This window comes from Hesperophylax consimilis, chromosome 11, assembly GCF_061612785.1.
Source record: "Hesperophylax consimilis isolate HC1 chromosome 11, BYU_Hcon_1.0, whole genome shotgun sequence".
Lineage (NCBI taxonomy): Eukaryota > Metazoa > Arthropoda > Insecta > Trichoptera > Limnephilidae > Hesperophylax > Hesperophylax consimilis.
This window is the reverse complement of record NC_142846.1, coordinates 24,095,925-24,118,988: the sequence shown is the minus strand read 5'-3', so window position 1 is coordinate 24,118,988 and position 23,064 is coordinate 24,095,925. Positions and strand designations below refer to the sequence as shown.

At 31.4% G+C, this 23,064-nt stretch overlaps 1 protein-coding gene across 2 annotated transcripts in view; it reads left to right on the top strand.

Moving 5' to 3' along the window:
* Nucleotides 1-1,841: 1,841 nt before the first annotated feature.
* js (jiangshi) overlaps nucleotides 1,842-23,064 on the top strand; it is a 106,664-nt gene continuing 85,441 nt past the window's right edge. Inside the window, exon 1 of one of the 2 annotated variants that reach the window (XM_089637095.1) lies at nucleotides 1,842-1,975. The gene's annotated coding sequence lies outside the window, so the exon portion shown is untranslated. Of the gene's footprint in view, nucleotides 1,976-2,259; nucleotides 2,356-23,064 lie in introns of those variants that run through there. The other variant, XM_089637096.1, reaches the window with a different exon arrangement.

Sequence of the window (23,064 nt, the reverse complement as noted above, 5' to 3'; positions counted from 1 at the left end):
CCCGCAGATTGTCTCGCAGCTTTTAAAAGAATTGTTTGTTTCTTTAAAAGTATGATGGTTTTTTAAGTACATGATAAGTCCTCCTCCTCTTCTTTTTTCTCGAGTATTTGCAATCGCGATGAAGTTTGGAATATTGAACATAGATATTGTTTCGTTTTTAGTATTTATTTCCGTTAGAAAGATTACGTCAATAAACTGCAGAACGTCATTAATTTGCGCAATAAATGAATTAAAATTCTTTTTTAGTGATCTTATATTTAGGTGAATAGCCACAAACCTCATTTTGATCTTTGTATCATTTATCCAGCTATCCAAATTATAGCATTTTATAAATTTATGAGTTTGAAATAGTGTTGAATCTTCCATGACGTGAATTTATAACTGATAAAATAAGTGTTACGGGTCAAAAGGTGTTTTTATTTTATTGTTAAATATATCTGTTTATATCACTCTCATTTTTGATGTGGATGATTTTGCCTTCACCTTCACTTCTTACTAATATTTTTGCATTTTGAACCCATATATATTTAAATTTTGTTTTCATTTTTTGTTTTGTGATGTACAGGAGGTCTTTTTTTTCTTTAGTGAGATTTTCGTTGATGTAAATTCGGCCATTATTTCCATTTTCGTATATATCATTGTTTGTCAGTATGATTTTCTTTTTTTGTAACCACTCGTCTCGGTATTTTTGACGTAAGAACTTCACTATTACATTAGCCGGTTTGGAGTCTGTTCTATTCGGAAGTCTCCAAATTTTTTCAATGTTGTCGCAATTGGTGTTTAGTTTTTCCGCAATTTTTTGAATGGGTATTTCAATGTTTTCATTTTTTTTCATTTCCAGACCAAACAATTCAATATTACAGTTTTTTTCTGCTTGTTCAATCTCTTGAATCCTATATTCCAGTGCTTTGTTACATTTTTCTAGGTATGTATTTTTGTTTATAACTTCATTAAGTTTGTTTTCGTTTTCTTTTAGTTTTTTACCCAATTTCAAGTATAGCGATATTAGCTCGTCGTATTTTTTGGATAGAAATTCAGTAGACTGTGTGAGGGTCTCCATATCTTTTTTCATACTGTACATAATGCTAATTTTTTTTTATTATTACTACTTTGTCTTAACCTAATTTAACCTCATTTAAATATAATTTCTGTGTATTTTATATGAAATCATTATTTTTACTCGTAATCTTAACTACATTGAAGAAAATTTAGTGTTCTGAACCAGGAAAAACGACTAAATAAACGTAGCCATTTTTAGCTTTAATAGTGTTATTCTCATCATGAGTTACGGCGTTTTGAAATACCTAAATATTCCGATCGCATTAGCCGTATTTAGTGACTAGATTCAAATAGCTATTTCCCAACCCTACTCTTTATCATCTCCTTACACCTCTCACTTACTTTAGACTCACAACTTATCCCAAATCAACATCTCACTATCCCACTAGCTTCGAGCTGTTGAAACTCTATTAGGTGCAGCTATCACTTACTTTTTTTAATACGATGAACAAAAAAAATTACTCTAATATTTCGTTGTTCGTTTGGAATTTTTTCAGAGTTTTCCGCGAAAGTATTAGGTAGGTACCTAAATTAATAATTATTCTTGTAAAAGTTTTCTAAAAACGAACTAAACTTCTAAAAATGATGGTGTAAATAATTGATCTTTATTAGATGCCGCCTAGTTAAACCGAGAAACAAACACATTCAGCTATAATATTAAACATGGTAGTCTCCATGTTTCAACAATAATATATTATTTATGTAGGTATATATAACATAACCTCTCCGCGCACCTTTCGTAGTATTAAAACTTCATTTGGCGGCAAACGGCTGCGGAAAATGTCAGTTCTTTGCGGGAAGTAACTCGCTTCGGTCGCGTCGCTCCAACACTGAAAAACAACTTCGATAACTTGGAATACAAAACTCACAAACGAACTTTTACGGTAACAGTTTTCATCGAACTTACAGAAAAGAAGTAAAAAAATCTTTAATTATTTTAAATACAACGGTTGGAATGTTAGTTTTTTATGTAAGATATCAGTCGAATATGATAATACATTTAATTTAATTACATATTTTCGATAATGGCCTTGCCATTTTAAATTTTAAGCGGCCAGTGACATTTACATACTTTTGATGGTAGAAACGCAAGAGTTATTTTTTTCTTCTTTGTGCATTATTTAAATAAGATTATATTGCATTTTATATTTATTGTTGGCAAACTAGTATGTAATAAAATAGTTCTGAACGGCTTGAGTATCGGTTTATTGGCAGTAAACAGTGAAAGTGTAAAAATTGTGCAGTTTTATTTATATTACTATCCCGGAAGGAAACTGCAATTAATGGCACAATGAGGTATTGTTTTAGATTTAACTTAATTTTTAAATAAGTTTTTTTTCTAAATTCACTATAAAAGTGAAATAATTATGCTTAGTTTGAGTTGGAGAATAAATGAAGTTGGTAGGTACCTACTCAATGATCCTATTACTTGTCGCAAGTTGGAACACCCTTTTAAATAAAATAATTATTATAATTGTAGGTAAGTACCTACGTTTCTATTTTTAAGTGTCAAATAAGAACACTCAATAAGTTGAATATCATTTGAAAAAAGAAAGGATGTTTTTTGTTTGCTTAAGCACCTGCAATAAATATTATTTTAACATTATTATGAACACACTTCAGAAGATTTATAAATACAAACTAGTTTGAGTGATTGGCTAACGTTTAAATTTTGATTATATATTATTTAAGGAATGCTTTAATCTACAAGCAAAAAATTATTGACCTTTTGAGAAAGAAGGAAACTTTGAATTAAAAATCATTCAACATTACCTATTTATAATAATTTTATACGATTTTCATAGAAGACCTCGAAAACATAATAATTATATTTTTGTTATTTGTTTTTGGGGTATTATGCCGTGTTGCGCTAACTCCTTCTTTAGCCAACGTTTCGGACAGCATTGCAGTGTCCATCATCAGGGCAGATGTCTGATGATGGACACTGCAATGCTGTCCGAAACGTTGGCTAAAGAAGGAGTTAGCGCAACACGGCATAATACCCCAAAAACAAATAACAAAAATACTTTTGGCCGTGAAAATCTTAAATCATATTTGATAATAATTATATGTATATATAACTCGTTATTACCCGTAAAAAATAACTTGACTCACCAATATGAAACCTTAGAATTTTGTTTCTATAGAGTAAATAAATATGTTGCATTTCAAATATAGAATAAAAATAATCGCCATCCAAATAATATTACGGGTAGGTACTGAATCACTTGTCTGAATTTTAAAAGTTTATTTTTATCATTTGATTTTTTTCTTCAAACATACCTCCATAAAGTTTCATTTTCTAAGTATGTACCTAAAAAGAAATTATATTTGTATTTCTACGTAATATATTTGTTTGATGGTGATAAAAAAAATTGTCTCACTGAAACGATTTCTAACCGAATTTGAGGTTAAGATATAAATTTGATATAGTTATTTTTGAAAACTGTACTTGTGAAATTAAATAGTTCTCTATCTGAAATAAGTTATAAATTTAGGAGCACTTTTATTTCACTAATCTGTAATATTATTCGGCCTTAAAAGCAGGTAGGTACCCATCAGATTTAATCGTTAAGATATTTTTCCGAAGGTAATTTAAAAAAGTTAAGTGCTAAAAAATTTTTAAAGTAGGTACCGTAATTAAGTTCCTTCCCATAACATCTCTATTCATTACACCAAATAACTCGATCATTAACCCAATTGCCATAGCGAATCAAATCAATCAATGTCAAATTTTTATAACAGCCTAAAATGGCAGGTGTTAATGAAAATATTTTCGAAATAGAAACGTAGAATCACGCCCTAATTATCAATTTACATCTCTATCAATACCAGATTCAATAGATGCAATGAATCAATCATTAAATTGACAAGGTAAACATAGAATTAGATTCTAATTAGTTGCTAAAAAGTTTTACTTCCCATTTTGAAGCAGTGACATACATTCAGTAATGTCAGCTGAGAGTTGTTGGTCATCACCTCGAACTGACTACATAATATATGACAGTTGTTAGTCTGGTCGTTATTGTGTTCCCATCACTACTTGCAGTACCTACATTTATAGTTCAATGCTATTATTTCAAATGCGTGTCCTTTTATGTCCGTAAAGAAACGTATCCATAAAATATCTAACCAATGACTCTTCTAAAATTAAATTTGAAAATTGACAGTGTAGAATTGTTCACAACAAAGGAATCATTTGGGATAAATCTTGAAAATTGAATTTACCTAACCACATTTCATGAAATAATTGTTTCTTTTTTAACTTGAATTTCCAAGATAAAAACACAGATATGTTTATTAAAGAGATTAAAAAATATTACATATTTCAAATTTAGAATTAAATATGTAATCAAAAACACAAATTTTGGTTGTCGGTGTGTCTTGCGTAACTCTGGATCAATAAACTCAAAATTGCTTAGAATTTAAATGTATTTTTCAAAATTGGAACTGATTGTGACTGAAGTATCCAGTAAAGAGATGAAATTCCTATCCATAACATAACATTTAATTTAATTTAAATCCTGTCATTTTTCTATAAAATTAAATAATTTATAGTTTGTCTTGATTTAAAAAGACAATTTTAGTAATTTTATCGGGCTCCATTATTTTTTAATGTCACAGTCGTACGAATGCAATGTTCATTTTTACTTCACACCGAGCGACGATTGTGTTAGCAGTCTTACACGAAATCGGCGATTTCTATGTAATAATGAGTAGCCAGTTGAAAACGTTTCAGAATGTGCGGTTTTAGATCGTTAGTGAAATCAATTATTATGAAAGATAATATTAAAATTACAAACCTTAAATCTTCCACACATTTTTAAATCATTCATACTATGATGTGAAAATACCCCATTGGATCAACTCTAATTAACTAACGAATAAAATTAAATTTCTTCTCCGTATAAAATCATAGTTAATTCCAGTGAAGAACCTTCTCTAAGCTAATTTGGGAATAAATTAGATTGGAATTTCCAATTTCCCAATTTTTTATTCAGTTCTTAATTTTCCAAAAATTATAGTTTTTTCGTGAGCATTCATGTTTATACGATTGATTTTATAAAGATAAATCTCTCGTATAGTGAAGTTTTAATTATTAGTTACAGCCCACTGTTTATGAATATAAATGAATAATATAATTAACTATTGCTGATTATTCTCCGAAAGCAATCTGTATTGCACATTGGATAACTCGTGATAATTGGAATAAATTCCTTATAAGGTTATGCTCGCTTCTTCAATACTAACTTACAAACAATCATTTCAGAAGAGATTCTCCCAGCCAAGAATACGTTTGGTCCGACATACTGAAAACTTATTTTCACTGAAAATTCAACAGAAATATCGTCAACATATCATTGACAATCTTTAAAAAAAACACTAATTTTGTTTGAATATTTCTAAAAAAAGTCTTTTTTATGTTTCTTTATTCATTGAATAGTTTCTTACATGCATTGAGGATTTTTCGACAACCATGCTAGGCACGTGACCGTGTTATGGTGGTCGAACGGTCGGCGGTCATTATTCACGTATAGTCTGAATTTTCGACAAATCAAATGCAATTTTGAAAATGATGATTAACATAATTTTCTGTTAAAACAGGCAGGTATTTACATATTTTTTCCTCTGAATTCCCCAAACAAACAATTTCAATATTGAAAAATAATAAAACCTCAATGAACCTGAGTTACAGACAGAATCCCAACCGAATTATGTATTTTTAATTCGGCTTTTTGGTAAAGATTAAAACCAGTCTTTTGATTTTTATATTTTCTTATAATAATCACGGTCTTACTTAGGCGTCACTTTTAAACACCTTTTTCATATTATAGTTAAATTTTTTCTCAGAGTTAGAATTTTTTAATTCTAGTAAAGGAGGGTTTATTTTAAATTGACAAGTGGCGCAAAAGGAATCAGGCCAGGTTATGTCGGGAGCGTTAATTTTTCGAAAAATGTAATAAAACGTTTTTTAGTATCATGTTTGTCGTGATACTGAAATATATTTCTTAAATTGCTAATAAATATTTGTAAGATGGAATTTCTAATTATTAAAAAACGTTTTGTGTAGAAAATAATGCTTTTTATGGACTAAATTTTTTAAATTGGAAATTTAATTTCATTTTATTTTAAAAATTAATTTAACTTCAAATAAATGTTGGTATAAATTAATGTGGGCGAATGATTCACTCATGTATGATATATACCTTCTGACTTTAATTTTAAGTTTTTAATTAAAAATTAACTTACTTACGTATCAGGATAATCTCCAGGTTGTCATCAAATTGTGTTTTTCTAAAGATATTTTAAAAGCGACTTTAAAGATTAATGTCATTTATTGTCGGTCTAAACCCTCTTCTAAAAGCGTTATGTAGTTTGTAAAATATGCAATTCATTCATACAAACATAAACCTACAAAAAAAATTCATACTTAAAAGTTAATACACGGAGAAAAATGAGTATGGCTGATTTATTTAAATCCTGTTTTAAATGTGATGCCAATTGATTTCCTAATAAAATATCAGTCCGTTCTGAATATATCAGAAAACTTATTAGAATTTTGATAAACACGTGTTACGATATCCTCGTAACACATTCGTGTTTAACTTAAAGGCCTGTAATAATTCATTCGTTAAAGGCCTACAGTCCCATTTTTAACAAGACCACGAATAATTCTATAAGATTTTAAATAAATTGTCAATATTTTATATCAGTAGGTTTTCTTTCTAATAAATTAGTACGAAAATCTGATAATCTGATGTAATCCTAAATTACGTAACGAACAACAAATAACAAACTAAGAAGAAATAAAGTCCACTTTCTTCTAGCATTATTATTCATAAGTGCATAATTTGTCAAAAGCTTTCACCTTTTTGAATACGTATCAAACCATTTTAATAAATTGCCCACTTAGGTGATAATCCGATTATACAAAGATCAGAAGAGCGTGACCCTGAATTTACATAATATTCCAACACCCAAAACTTTCACACCGATACATTTAAAAATATGTAAACTTTATTTAACTACGTGTGTTTTGGGACTGTAAACCTTTCATATAATATTCAGTTTATATATTATCATGTGTTATGTGTATTTATTTTATAATTTATGTTAAAATGTCATGCCAGAACCATCACCGATTCGCAATAGTTCTTGTTTAACAGCTTTAGACGATTTGAAAGAATAACTTCACTGGAAATTGCAAATGTGGAAGGTTTGCGACACACGGTCATCTTGTATCAATTATTGTCAAAAGATTTATGTATGGTTAGCGAATTTACACTGTTTTCTTTTCTATGCCAAACAATACATATTAGTATTTCTATGAAGATGTTTATAATTTTCTCTTGTTTAATTGATCAAATCCAAGATTTCCTCTGAAATTGTATTAGTATTTTAATACCTACTTACTTAATTATAATCCATGTACTTTATGGTACTTTAAAATAATTCAAATAAGGAATTTTACAATTTGTCCAAAGAAATTTAACTATGTCAATGAAAATTCTTTTTCAAACATTCGGCGATTAAGAATGTCCAAAGAAAGTCCAAATAAATAGATAATTTTACAATTCAAAAAATAATCTTTACTGACAACAATGAATTTACCACTTGTCCACAGAAATGTCACTATATCAAAAGATTTTTTTTTCAAACTTTGGGCAGTATGTACAAAAATACTGGAAAAATTGGAATATGACGATTATAAAAAGACGATTTTATATTTCAAAAAATAATCTTTACTGAATCATTAAAACGGCTATCTTCTTAAAACGAAAAGGGAACATGCAAACAAATTTACATTAGTACGAAATTCAAAACGATCGTGTTAAAATAGTTCTTCAGGAACTTCTGGGGGCATCAATCCGAAAACAAATAGTAAATTTCACATACCTATACTTAAGTTCAGTTTTCAATTCAGTTCAAATCATATATTATACTTATTATCAAATATAAGTATTCTTATTTTCAATAACTATTATATTGTTTATAACAACCTTTGTATGTTATATTATGTTTTTCAAATTTATTTTTTATTTCAATTCATACCAAATAGTTGGGGATGTCTTCAGGGCTGTGGAAACTGTTTGAGTTAAAACTCCGCCAAATAATTTATTTAATTCTTAATATGTGTGAGCATGGCTTTCGCTTTGAGATCGTTCCAACGTTTCAACGTTTTCGTTCGGACTGTGGAGCGATAAATCCTAGAGATCAAACAAAGGAAATTGGCCATGTTCGGGCATATAGCTGATTGTTATCTTTAATAGTTTACTTCCTACCTACCCCCATACCCGTCCTATTATCATTGTCACCAGGAAATGGGCAATACCAAAATAGTACCTTTTCTACGTATCACATTTGCTAGTGCAATTCAGGGTGCAGTTTTTGTGCTAGCAGAGAGAGAGAACACCAAGACCAAAGGTAGGACTATAAATATTCTGGTGGCGTCCTCTCATAGTTCCATTCTGTTCCCTTTTCTACATTACATACACAAGAAACTCGCGGCCGGAAATATTCCAAGAGCTATCGAAACAGGCCCGGTATATCAGTCGTCTTGAAGCTCAGCTTCGTTGGAATGTCGAATATAACCCTATTTAGGTCGTAAACCTAGACATCTGTAATTTTACACTATTTTCCGTGTTTTAAAAAAATAAATGTGCTACTTTTTTCAATGTTAAACCAAATTGCTATCTACGTGAGTTGTATATCTATGCTATCTACTGTCATCGGAAGATCGAGGGACTTCAAAATGCCAAAAATATAAGGCGGGTTTTATCTTTGAGTTGTTTTTTTTTATAAAGTTAGCATTTTACTATGCGAGGAAATTAATTATGAATATTATTTGTTTTGCTGGAGTCAGTACATTCTTCACGTAATCAAACTGTCAAACTGCTGAAAACACTGACCTGACGTTGAAAAATACCTCTTATAATACCTTACAAGACTATTTGTCTATTTAAGATTGATTATCAATTTACTATCGCTCTGTAAATACAATAGTATACTGATAAAATTAATACGTAATTACTCACGTAAATGACACTTATTACTGCTAACGCTTCGACGTCTGAAATAGAAACCATTTTGCAACTTGCCAAAGCTTAAGCGGCCATTTTTTCCCGTTTAAATTTGAGCAAGGGATGTCGCACATAGCGAGGATACAGAATGCCTGATATACCGGGCCATAAAAATGTTTCTTTGGATTATGAGAAGCTAGAGGATTTGGAATAAATTAAACTATCATGTGAAAGTATATTTTTCAAATATTTGATAAACATTTTTCCACTTTATATTGAAGACCTACCGGTAATTATTTAAGCCACCAATAAACACGATTGCCTGATGAAATCTGAGCGGTGTAATGCAGACTGTGCAACGATAATTCCAAGAAACAATGGGAAGATGTCGGGTGTCTTGCAAACAGGTAGCTGAGTAATAGAGCATTTAATTTAGAACCATCGGAGATTCCGAACAAAGCGATTATCTCTCTCATTGTTTGGCGCTTGTGCTAATTATTACAGAATGAGAAGCTAGTCTTACGGAAGCCAGTTGTTAAGAATACTTTCTTCTTATTTGCTTTTTTCTCCTATTGGAGGTTGGACAACATCTGTGACATATGAACTATATCATTCAAAACGGAGCGCGGTGTTTGAGATTGAGTATCAAATATTAAAAAAAAAAGTTGCTTTTTTTTACACCATCTCCACGCTTGAAAAAAATTTCCCTCGTTTCCTATGACATCTTTTGGGAAGTTGTGTAGAAAGATTTTTTTAGGAAATTAGTTTTTTTTTTCAAATATTTCTGACATTCACCCTTCAAAGGTGTTATATTCATTCCAAATCATGGAGAGAGGAAAAGGAAATGCGTATTTTAATTTTGTTTAAATTGGCAAATTTCAAAATTATATGGAAGATTGGACTCGAATTCAGACAAAGAATAGATGAGATGTTGAATGGAGGGGAGGCAATTTTAAACAAGGCTTGATAGAAGAGAGGATATTTGTCTAGAGAGGGACAAGTGAAAAATATGTGAGCTAAAGTTCTGACATCTAGACCACAGAATGTACAATCTGGGGAGTCAAGCGCGTGAATTTTAAAAAGGTGAGAAGGAACGTTCCAATTCTCATTCGAATAAGTGAGGAAATTTATTTTTTCTTGGAAGGACCAGTACCTACCATTTGAAATAATCTTTCGCATGCTTAAAATGCCACACGTCTCGTCTTCATGGAAAACTTAAATATATATTTATTTTTGAGGGGGGCGGCGGATCTCCGGGTACGCCACTGATTTTATTCTATTTTCTCTTCCCATCTCTCCGGGAAACGAATTGATAAGTGGTTAGTTGACTTCCTTTGGGGATCGACGGGTAAGGCTCTTGACTATCAATCCGAAGTTCGCGACTTCGAATCCCGGAGTGTGCAAGTAAATTTTATTTAATAAACGAAAATTTGAAACATAAAAATCAGAAAAAGATACGGTCACATCTAGGACTCGAATCCAGGACCCGTATTGTCTTCAAATAATTAAATATTACAATTTGAGGTTTTACTCACTAAGTTATTCCATTTTTTTTTGTACTGGAAGAGTTATTCTCATTGATAAATTTTTAAATTCGTTCCGCTTGATAAGTTCACTGACTTCTGAAATGAATCGAAGCTAACGAACTGTGAACGTCTTATATGAACAAGAAATTATGTAAAAATACCTACTCGTAAATTTTATGTGAGAAAAAGGGGCCAACTAATTGCTATGAACTTATTTCTTTAATGATTTTAGATTTTTTTAAAGATTAGCTGTGACAGATTTTATTTAGTTGAAGTAGCGGTAACAATAATAATAACAATGATCTTTCCGTAAGATAAAATAATAGACAGTTAGTTAGTCTTAAGGGGAACCGCTGAGCGAACTTTTTCATACAAAACTTAAATTTTGATTTGAGGCCGAAATACTCAACCAAACTGAATAATTATTTTTTTAATCATAAGGTATGGCAAAAATCTGCTTATGTGATATGTGCTTCTTTATTTATTTGTGTTTCAAATTATAAAATAAGGACAATTAAAGAAAACAATTTTTCAAGATTTTAGAGGAATATTTGGAAATTATTTTCGACTAGTTATAATTACTAAAAAATATTATTATTTTTTTTTTATTATTTAAATATAAAATTTAAAAAAATGATTTTTTTACGTTGTTTAATTTTTTAATTGATATTTCATTGTATTTACATAGTAGACTGGGAAATATTTTTTTTTTGACAAATTCGATTAACCCACGAAAATTGTAAAATTTGACTCTAAAATCGTGTAATTGAATTCTTTAATTGCCAAAATGTTCTAATTCAAAACACAAATAAATAAAACGACACATATCTGTACTAGATATTTGCTAAAAATTTTAATTGCAGAAATAATTATTTAGTTTGGTCGAGTATTTTGGCCTCAAATGAAGAAAGTATGAAGAAAGCCGCGGAGCCATTCCTCTTAACATCAAAATTATTTATTTTTGAAAAACTATTGAATTATAAAAATAAAATTATATAAGTTGGAATTCCGAAGTCATGCGGTGAACTTCCGGGCACTGTGGTAAGCTTGTACACCGAGAAATAATAACCAATCATATTAATTGTCTTCATTTTATTGTGTATTATGAACAGGGTTTTGTAATTTTTATATTAATTCTGTATTCGCAAGGTGTTTTGAAATTGCGTGGATTTTGGCTTCGAAAGTACCTGTGTAACTGTGGGAATCTTTTTGTAAACGAACTTGGATTTATTATTATTGTTGAAAGCAATCACTTTGTGGTTTGACATATTTAATAAAATAAAATACTTTTTTGTTTTAAAACCACGATATTTATTAATTTAAGAACCGACCGGTTTCGCTTTACTTAAGCATCATCAGGGTACAAATTAACACTAAACAAGAAGTACATAATGTGTGTATATATATAACAAAATATAGAGGGAGACAACATGATACAAATATAAGCAACACGCATACTTAATAATCAATTAGACATATCGAGTAGTCCAATATTAGGTCTGTTTCCAATAAACCCATAAAAAAATCCCAGTTTTCCTTACCTCCTTACCACCATGCCAGTTGATGCTTTGTTTCTCCCGATTTATTGATATAACCCATTAGTCTACATAATTATCTAGCGGTTTTTCCATTACTTGTGCACTTATGTTAATGTATTTTATGACCGTCTTTGTGTTGCTTATATTTGTATCATGTTGTCTCCCTCTATATTTTGTTATATATATACACACATTATGTACTTCTTGTTTAGTGTTAATTTGTACCCTGATGATGCTTAAGTAAAGCGAAACCGGTCGGTTCTTAAATTAATAAATATCGTGGTTTTAAAACAAAAAATTATTTTATTTTATTGAACTTGGATTTATTCAGGCACATAATTTTATTAGTGAACTTAGTTCTTATCTGACACGAGAGTATGACTGATACTGAGAGTATCGCCCTGGTGAAAAACCACCCTTCAGAAAATGGTTTAAGGCATATATCTAGACTATTAGAAGAGTATTTGTGCTGCTTTACCTATGGGCAATTACAATTGTATTTTTTGGCATTGTTATTTTTTTTAAATTTGAATATCAAACTAACCTGGCCGTTACTTCACTGCAAAAATAATGTCGACAGAGCTCTGGATCTCGTAAAAAAATCCTCGCAACTAATTTTGGTACTTACATTTAATTTGTGTATTTTTTATAAGTCGTGCACGCGCTTTCAAAACTACTTTAAGATGCACGAATGTAAATGCATAATATTTAAAGACTGAAGAACGCCGTAAATGTGTCAATTCGTGTACTCTCGTGTATAGACAACAATAGCTTGAATAATTATTGGATGCAGTAAAGATTACAAGATGCCGACTTTTGTATGCACGTATATAAATGTGTCATTTAATTTTGATAGAGGCAGGAACGGATCAGCTATGAAAGTCAAAAAAAGTTGAATTTATAAAAATATATATTTTAACTATTTTAGTGTAACGTTATTATTTATGACCGTCTTTAAAGTCAGATTACAAGAATATTTATCAAAATCACTAATTTCGGTTGCGTCTGTCTTGGGTGTGTGTAATTCTGGTTCAATTATCTTTTGAACTCGGATTTGGTTTGAATTTTATGGTGTCATTTTCAAAACTGGAATAGATTGTGTGAAGAATTCAAACAAGCGATAAATTGCGTGTCTTTTATGTAATATATTAATTGGAACAGAAATTTTTTTAAATTAAAATTGGTCTTTTTTTAAACCACTTTATTCAAAACAAAGAAAAAAAGAAGTTTAATTTTTATAAAGTAAAGCCACAAAATTGTGTGGCTTCTTCTTTATTTTTGGATAAATGTTTTCAAATGCATAATTTTTTATAACTTACTACTACATTTTTTCTTGCTTAATGTGACTCTTACAATCCATCTTGAATCTTCTAATTGGTATAGACTTTATTTGACTGGTTTCCGGCAAGCTAGTATTTTAATATTTCATTCCTCTGAAGAGTAAATTGTTTTGCGTATTGCTTTTGTCCTTTTTTGGTAGTTTGATTCAATTGCACACCCTGTGTTATGTCTGTGAATGTCCTCGTTGTTTATTATTTTAATTTAAAGAATTCGGGGAAGCGATAAAGTACATACCTTTATTATTTTTTCTTCATCTATCTGAAGCAATAACTGTTTTTGTTCTGATACACAAACTTTCAACCTCAAAAATTTTACATTTATAATTTCCAGTGATTTGTCACGTGTCTGCGTTAGTTGTACCAACATATACTAAGGTTTTTCCTGGTTGTTGTAATTGACGATATTCAATTAAGTGTTTTCTGTTATTGATTCTATTGTTTGATTTTTGTTCTTTGATGTGTAAATTAAAACACAGGTTTCCATTTCTTTACATTATTTTAACTGTCTCTAATAAGTAGTCTCTGTGTTTTCACAATTCTATTATGCATCTCTAACTAAAAACTTTAAGGCGTAGAAAATTTATATCGTATCTGAATCAATGACTTTGACGCGTGAAACATTTCAAAACCATTGTTTATTTTAAATATCGAAGTAGTCTCTTAGCAATTAAATATCGGGGCCGTAACAAATGTACATCTACCACTGATTACAGCTATTAGTTAGCTTTACGTGAGGAAGTAAGATTTTCGGATATCCGCAAAAGTTTTCATGCCTGTTAAGAACGTTTGCATTGCGTCATTTACAAAATTGACAGTAGTGTAAATGTAGATAAACCAAACGCCTTTTATCTCTGCATAACTTTTTATTTTATTTTAATGCTACAGAAGAATCCTCAAGCCTGGGAAGGGAGAATAAATGGTATATTTGAGATTTTCACTATTAACGTTTTTACTTTTTTAGCTTCCTCTTTCTTTAGTATAACGGCTCGGAAAGCGTTACGATGTCCTCCGGGCAGAAAATTTGCGTGTGTGTAAAAGTTATACTGTGTTGCAAGTTTAAATGTGTTTAGTATTGGTGTAGCCGTCTAATACCCGGTAAGGCAACGTTGTGAGGTGGGTTACGATAGGGGCTGTAGGAAGGAATTTATTTAATTGAAATCTTAAAGAGGCTCGAAGGAGGAAAACAGATGCCGGCAGGTCTTTCTACATACAAGCCGACTTGCACAAAAACAAGTTGAAAAAACAGCCCGTTCTTATGAAGACAACATCAAATTTATACCGGTGTTCCACTTGTATCCATCGAGGTTCGAACACCGGGTCAAAGCTGTTAGCTCCTTAGAGCAGGCTCCATCAAAATATATGAACAGACTAAGCACTCCCACATTGTGTCTGTGCATTAGAGTTGGTAATCGGTCAGTTAACAACGGATTGTCAAACAGACGGACAGACCTCCTTTGCACTTAATCAAGTATTGTGGGGCTCCAGCCCAGAGGTGGCTGCCAAATTCAATTTCTGAGCGAACTTGAAAATTGTATAGGTTAGCAGCTGATCACGATTAAAGAATCTGCTAGCCGTATTGTAAAGTATTGTAACGGGTGAAGGTCGTACAATAATAACACTCTTAGGTGATCTATGTACTGGTATTTATTTGGGAGCTGCTTGTAACAAAAGAGGGACAATTCTAGTATGCATCGCCTTTTATACAATTTCGAAATCATTCTATCTCGCTTGCACTTACACACATTCATACAGACATAACATGTATATAAGACAGTTTTTGAAATAGGAACTCAGTAGGTAACTGAAAATGAAAAACTATCTACTTATACTACTCATATTTTTTATCTTATTTTCTCTGTGTTCTTCCCATTCCAAAATTCTGCAAATTGGGTATTGTATGAAATTCACCTAAAATGATATGCACGTTTAATTAGGTGATGAAGCTATCCATGCACCTATGAATGTTGCTTAACCCTCATATTCATTAGTGTTGTTGCAATATCGCTACGCCAACCATAAGATCTTCCTCTCACATTCTTAGGATATATATCTACCTTCATTGCACGAGTTCATTAATTCGCCATAATATTTTTGCAACCCATCGTAAAATATGAAGTAATCTTGTTTATATTATTACAACCTATTTCACACAAGTAGGAAATAACAGCGTGGAGTTATTTCGGTCTGCATCACAGATCACAGCATCTTTCCTACCTGGACAAGTAAGACAATGCTAAATAAGTCTCGTAACACGCCTCATTTAACCTGAAGTAGTTTTTACCTCGGTCATTTCCGTTTGTACAACTTACAGCATCAGAATGTACTGCTCTCTTTATGGAGCTAGTAAGATTCACGTCTCATAATAATATTATTATTACGCTTAATGCATGTTTAAGAGGAAGCTACATGCCAAAAATGTGTATATTCTTGGTATACCTTAAATTGTAGATAATAGGCATTGAAATCGCTTGACAAACAGAGTCAAGAAACGTTCGATTTCAAGCATAAAACTGGTTTTTATTTATATTGTAAATATTTTTATAAGAAAGCAAAAAAGTTAATCAAGTGAAACTGTCACAGATAATCTTATCTATAATATTGTATTTTAAAAAAGTTGTTTCCTTTACACGTTCATCCATTTATATTGAACAAATATATTTTTTTATAGTTTACATTTATATTTTTTATTGAGTAATTTATTTATTTATTTGTATTCTACTCAAGCGAAACGATAGGAAAATTTTCAATTTATCTGAAGCATATTTTTTGGTTTTCATAATGTACACCAATTTGTTATAAAGATTAATCAAAATAGTGATTTAGCATTAAGCTTCGCCTTAAAATTTTATATATTCTTGGATTCAAACACAGCAAACTTATTTTGTGGCACCATTTTAATTCAAAATAATCAACACTTAGTTTTGACCACTTTTATTGTTTAAAAATAACCAACATGTTTTGTAAGCTATGCTCGCTTTTTCAGGGTTTATTAAAAACTAGCCTCTTCTAACTAACTAACTAACTTAACGAGAAATATTTGGACCCACGTCAACCAAATGTTCTGAAATTCAGATGGTATCAATATTATAAATATACGGTTCATTCCAAGTATTTTTCAATGAACAAAGTCAGATTTTCTCTCAAGTAAAACGACAACAACGAAATATTATGATTACTAATCATTTTTTTAAGTTCGCGCCAGTCTCATTGCGAGCGATGCTAATTCATTCAAATGATATATAATCGATTAATCGCTCTGATATTTTAAGAATTTTAATCGGAAGGGTTATGAAATCGGTCCGATTTTACTAAGTTTTGAAGTAACCAATAGTTGCGATATGAAATGTCTATTTTTAAAGGTTTCAATGCGTAATTTCAATGCGTAAAATAACCATTGCTAATAAATTGCTAAAAACAAAATTGCGTTAAAAAAAGTTTTACAAAGGCTTAATTTTTTTGAAAATGAATTTAACCGAAAATAACAAATTATTTTTGTAAAAAATTATTTATTTATTTTATTTTATATGTTCATTTACAGTAATTGCAACCAATAATAAACATAAGTTTTACTGCATAATTAAATAGTAAACACGATTTTCTAATTTTCAACGTTTAATTACAAAATTATCTATTTTAAGGGACAGGTTATATAGTGTAATCATTTTCCGAGCGGCATTGGTGTAGAAATGAGATCCCTGAGGCGTATGTATGGTCAAACCACGTATCGTGTGAGAAATGTGGAGAACCGCAAAAAATGCAAGGCGTAATGAGTAAGATTAAGGTTTGGGCATGTAGAAATAGTGTAAGGAGAATCTATAAGGCAAATGTTAGTGGTATAAAAAGTCAGAGACGCCCGAGGAAGACATGGCATGATCCAGTCAACCAAATACTTGAGTCATGCCTTATAAAGATTCAGAATAATGGAAGAGTATGTATGAGGCGATGTATGAATGTGAATGAGGCAAGGAGTGTGTGCCGAGACCGAGTTGTTTGGCTATCCGTCCTCTCTCCCTACTCCTACGGGGAAACAGCATGATGGTTGGTTAGTTGGTTAATTAGGCATTGCCAATGGTACGGTAGTTCTTCATCTTGAAACAACAAAAGTCCAATGCTTGCTCGCACTCGTTTCGGGAACTAAAAATCAAATATTTTGTATTATCATGTATTATTTATGACCTTTAGGAAGGTTATGTGCAATTTTCCTTCTATCTTTGAGACAAATTACCCAGCACAATAGACAGAAATAACTTGTATTGTTCTTTCAATCATATTTTTATTTATTTTAAAGTGCAAAATAATTTGTGTCTTTATAACGATAGAGCATATTAAACTACACTCTGCGTCACAAAAATTGCACATCTTCTAAAATAAGTTTTTCCGAGCCAATACATCTAATCCAAACAATATTGATATCAATTGAAAGTACATTTAACGACCTCTTATCTGACATTAGTTTTGTTTTATAAGCGATACAAATTTTCCGAATACGGGAAGTTAAAAAAATGCTGGGAATATACTCTTTTCACGTGCCACAACTTGTGTTATCTTCCTGGGCAATAAATGGAGCAGTTTAGGTCAAATGTAGGTCATTCACTATGCGAACGTTTAATTAGCGCTAGAAAACAACCCCTTACCACTGACTGAAAGTGATGGCACTACTGCAATCAGGGATGCGACAGGATTAATTGCTCGGCAACTAAACTTAAGCCTTTTTGCCATTGGACGGGTTTTCCAACGGTGTCCAGAGACTGGAGGCTTCATCCGGAGACGTAGATTACACATCCAAAAGAGACAATCGCTTTATTGTCTCATAATATTTTGCAAAAGGTGCGATTTTTATGACGCAGAGTATATTTATATTAATCTTTGTTGTTGGGAAAAGATTTAAGTTTGTTTAAAGTTATATAAGCTTTTTAATTGCTCGTTTCAAAAGTGAGAACTCTGTTTTCGTGACCTGATCTTAAACATGCACTTAACATTTAACCTTTACGGTTGTTATGAATAAGTCTTGTTTGTTTACAGTGAGTAGTTGTTTAGACAGTGATTTTGACAACTGACTTGAACAGCTAAACGCCCATTAAATTATATCTGTCATGTTTTAATTTTAGTTTTTAATAATTACAGTAAAGCACCTACACACACCCGTTAAAATAAAAATCCTGAGCTTTGTTTTTTTTAAATTCATGTGTCATTGTTTTAATTATGTGCATTTGAATAATTGAGTAAAGACAAAAGGTTAATGAATTCATAAAAGAAAAATTAAAAACCGTTGTGATTTGCTGGATTTTTATTCCTTCGTGTAACAATAGCAACATGCTTTTGATAGAAAGGTTTTTTTTATTTATTTAATTGAATCATTCAAAAATGCATGATACAACTCAACTGCTGTGAATTGAACTGTGCTTACTGCATTATCTTTATTGTTCTACAGAGACCATTCACTTTTTCTACACTTTTTTTACGTGCGACTTTATTCATGTTTTATGTTTGTCAGTGTGCTTAACAAGTTAGTACAAGAATTACAAGACTTCACTTAAAAAATTACTTTAATGTGTGTACCACAGAAGCGTTTCAACTGCTCCTGTTCGTCTGGAACCAGTGATACTATGGCATCCCCAATGGGGGTATTTTGTGAGGCTGAAAATAGTAGGAAGGGAAAGGAGAAAAAAGAAAGCGGAAGGATAGGAAATATCTGGCTCTTTAAGGCAATGTTTCGATTCTGAAAAACGGTGTTTCAACAGGGCGATACTGAAAGTATCTGGTATTCTGTAAAGTGCCGTAATTTTACAACGTATTTTTTTAAAGAATAAATTATGAAAAACGCAAATTAGTCAAACAAAATGCAAGCGAAATTTGAACACGCGACCTTCGGATCCGAAGCCAAGGATCATAACTACTCGACCATGGAAGCCTTTACAATATAACTAGAGACACCCATTCATAGCTTTAATTTTTAAGAAATGTAGCATTAATTATTGAATAAAATATAATATAGATAAATAGGATAACGTCAAGGTATTGAAGTCGGTAAGAGGGGAAAAACAATTAAATTAGCAAAATCACTTGAAACATGTTTATTGTAATTAGGATTGAAACTCAACATGGCACATGTTTCTACAGTAGAGTGCGTCATGTTCGTTCTACGATTTGTCAATACAAGATTTTAATTCGCGAAAATATCGTAAATGCTATAAATGGGTGTCTCTAAATATAACTAATGATATAACCAATGATATAACCGAAGCGCCAAAGACAAATTAATTAAGGGAGTTGGGTATATATTTTTTGATTCAATAAAGGATCTATATTTTATCACATGTCTGCAATTTGAATTCATATTAAGACAAATGTTTTAAATGTTTACACTACCTACAAAAGAGTCCCTATCCGGAACCGGTGGGACTATAGCATCCCCAATTGGGGTGCATTCGAAGGCTGAAGAGATTGGGGAGGGGTATGGGAGGGAAAGAGAAATATTGAGAAGCTCCTCGATATTCAAATCTGGTGAATAATCCGAATAATGCCAAACTTTTCAATACCAAATGTCAACCTTTCATCAGTCGATACTGAGAATATGTGTTGACACTGCCACAGATGCTATGTGGAGGGTCTTTTTGAGGAGAGGAAGGAGTGAATATAGGTCTTGAATGTTGTAGGAAGGAGGAAACACAGAGGCCGGTAAATTTTTTCACAGCCTAGATGTTGAACTCAAGAATGAATCGTAGAAGCGACCCGTTCTTGTGTAAAAAATGTTAACCGTGCACGACTATGCATCGATGTCGAAGGGATCAGCGACGCTAGTTCATCTGAATATCGTCCATTATAATAGCGGTAGAACAAGTATAGCGTGCCTTACTGACACCTGTGCTATAAGGATTGCAGTCCGTTTGTTAAGAAAGGGGGATATAAAAAACAGACTTGCGATTTGTACTACGTCTGCAGTTTTTTACTATTTCTAAAACAATCAAATTTTTAAATTATTAATATATTTTGCATTGAGTTTACATTTAATATTTTTTTAAATATTATTGTCAATAATATTTATATTTTATAGAGTTGTCAGTTAAATTAGGGTCAGGCATGTGGGAGTCGGGCGATAACAATAGGATATTACTCATCTGACATAACATTGCAAAACGCAATAGGAATCGTTCTGAGAGTTCATTGGAAGCAACCGAAGCAACGAACCTACCGCATATGAAATTTGCATGTGGGTGTATATATCCGCATTCCAAAATGTTAGTGCAAGGTGCAAACATTGTATCTTTCACATCACATCACATTATACATTATCTAAGAATTGATCAAATGTATATATCTTATATTGAAATTGGGGTAGGCATGTACCTTAGTCTTTTTTAAAAGATTTCGTGTTATAATATTTGATTTTGTTCCAATTTTAAATTGGGGGTAGTTACAGAGGTATATTCTTGGAAGAATTTACACAAACTAATTTTAAAATGTCAAGCACCAAACTATATAATGAAATTGTAGTATTTTGTTGTTTCGTTCTTGTCTGATACAATTTTTTTACTACAGGAAGCATAATTTCCCCCCAGAGCCTATGTCGTCTTTGGGGATTCTGTGTTGAGGGTTTTTTAAAGAAAGGAGGGACAGGAACGTCTGGGAAGGAAAATGGTATGAGGGGTGGGAATGAATCTGGGAATCAGTTTGTTCAGTAATGACGGACGTTTGAATCCATTCTTACCTCTCCGGTGCAAGATGAAAAAAATATATGACTAATTTTAAAAAGTTAATAAAAAAGTGCAACAATCGGATGTTGGTGATATTGATATTGAATATTATAAATACGTTTGTTTAAATGTTAAAAAATATGTTTGTTTAAACATTTAATTTATACCTGTAACTTAAAATTAACTTGAGATCAATCAATAAATTATTTATCGCAATGGAAATCTACTTTTGTTGCACTTAAAATAAAATTCTAAAATATTACGTAACAATTTTTTTTGTTTGGACTCTTTCTGTCTTTCCGAACGACAAGAATTTCCTCAGTGCTATCTTTATCCACAATATGATTGATGTTGGAAGGGGGCGTTTATGAAAAATATACCTCAAAAGTAGACGATGGACCAAAAAAGACCTTTGGGTTCGATCAATACATTCATAAAAAATGTGATTTTTGATATATTCACTGATTCTATAACTTTCTTTTTTACACTTCGTGACGGGATTGGACATTTAAAACTGATATATCCCTAATAGCTCACTTTCTCTTTAAATTTCCTACTTTCTCTCTACTATTATCCAATAACCAGCTTGTTCTTTGTACCTCTTTGAGATTCTGTTCTCCTGAACCTTTGACCTACGATTACGAACAGAGAAAAGATGCATTTCCAATATTCAAATACAGCTTAAAACGTGACAAAAACCTCGCACCGATATGATTTTTTTTGTTAATGTTCCTAGTGGCATCAAACTTTACAGTTAATATTACAATACCCAAATCGATAGCGTGATAGATACTTTCAGTATCGATCTGTTGTATGATCACTATTCAGATTGCTGATTACTGACTGAGAAGATAGAGTTTGCTGGAAACTGTGATTTAGACACTTCTTAACCTTTGTCTTATCCATTCCTTTCCTTTCTTATTTCCCTTCAGCATCACAAAATACCAATGTGGTCATCTCCTACAATGAAATTTGATGATTTTTGCAAACGTATCATATTAATTAGAGCATGCTTAGGACTTGGATTTTTAGAAAATAACTAACAGTACCGAAGATATGCCTTCAAAATGTTGGTATTTGTGGCCAGCTGAAAATCTTGTGACATCACGGTACATACGCGCACATAGCGTTACTGGAGCACAGTCGTTCGAATTATGCACTGTACTGAATCGTGTCTGAATGACGTCATGAGACACTATTACATACGTTTTATCCATGTTCACTTCGAGAAGTTATAAGTTCGTCATTTTTTTAGGTTTCTAAAAACTAATTTTACTGTCGTTACATAATAAGTCTTTAAATATAATACAAGTTTATCAAAATATTGAATTAGGAGAGGACCTCATTGGGGATGTCTTAGTTCCACTTGCCTCGGACATTTCAATCATATTTATAAAATTATTTACGAATTTATTTTTTTAATTGTATTTTTAAATATAATCAAGAAACAAGGCTCATGTGTTTGGTGAAGGAATTCATTCAAAAAATATTTTTTATATTAATACCGTACAAAAATCCCAACTGCTCCCAACCGTCTGGAGCCAGTGAGACTATGGCATCCACAATTGGGGTATGTTGTAAAGCTGAAGGTTTTTTTGGGGGGGAAGGTGATGGAGAAGATGTAGGTGGGGGAGTACTTGGCTATTCAGATCTGGTCACAGGGCTAAATCCATTTCAAGAAATGTTTCAATTCTTAATGGTGGTGTTACACCAGGGCGATACTGAGAGTATCTTCCAACCTTAAGCATGCCTCATGTATACTATATATTATTTTTAATTAATAAAATTTGGAATAATACAAATTAATAAATTAAAATTTACTTGCGCACGCTCGAGAGCTTTACTCCTCGACGACTGATTCTGTCAAAAGTCAGTCACATAAGTAA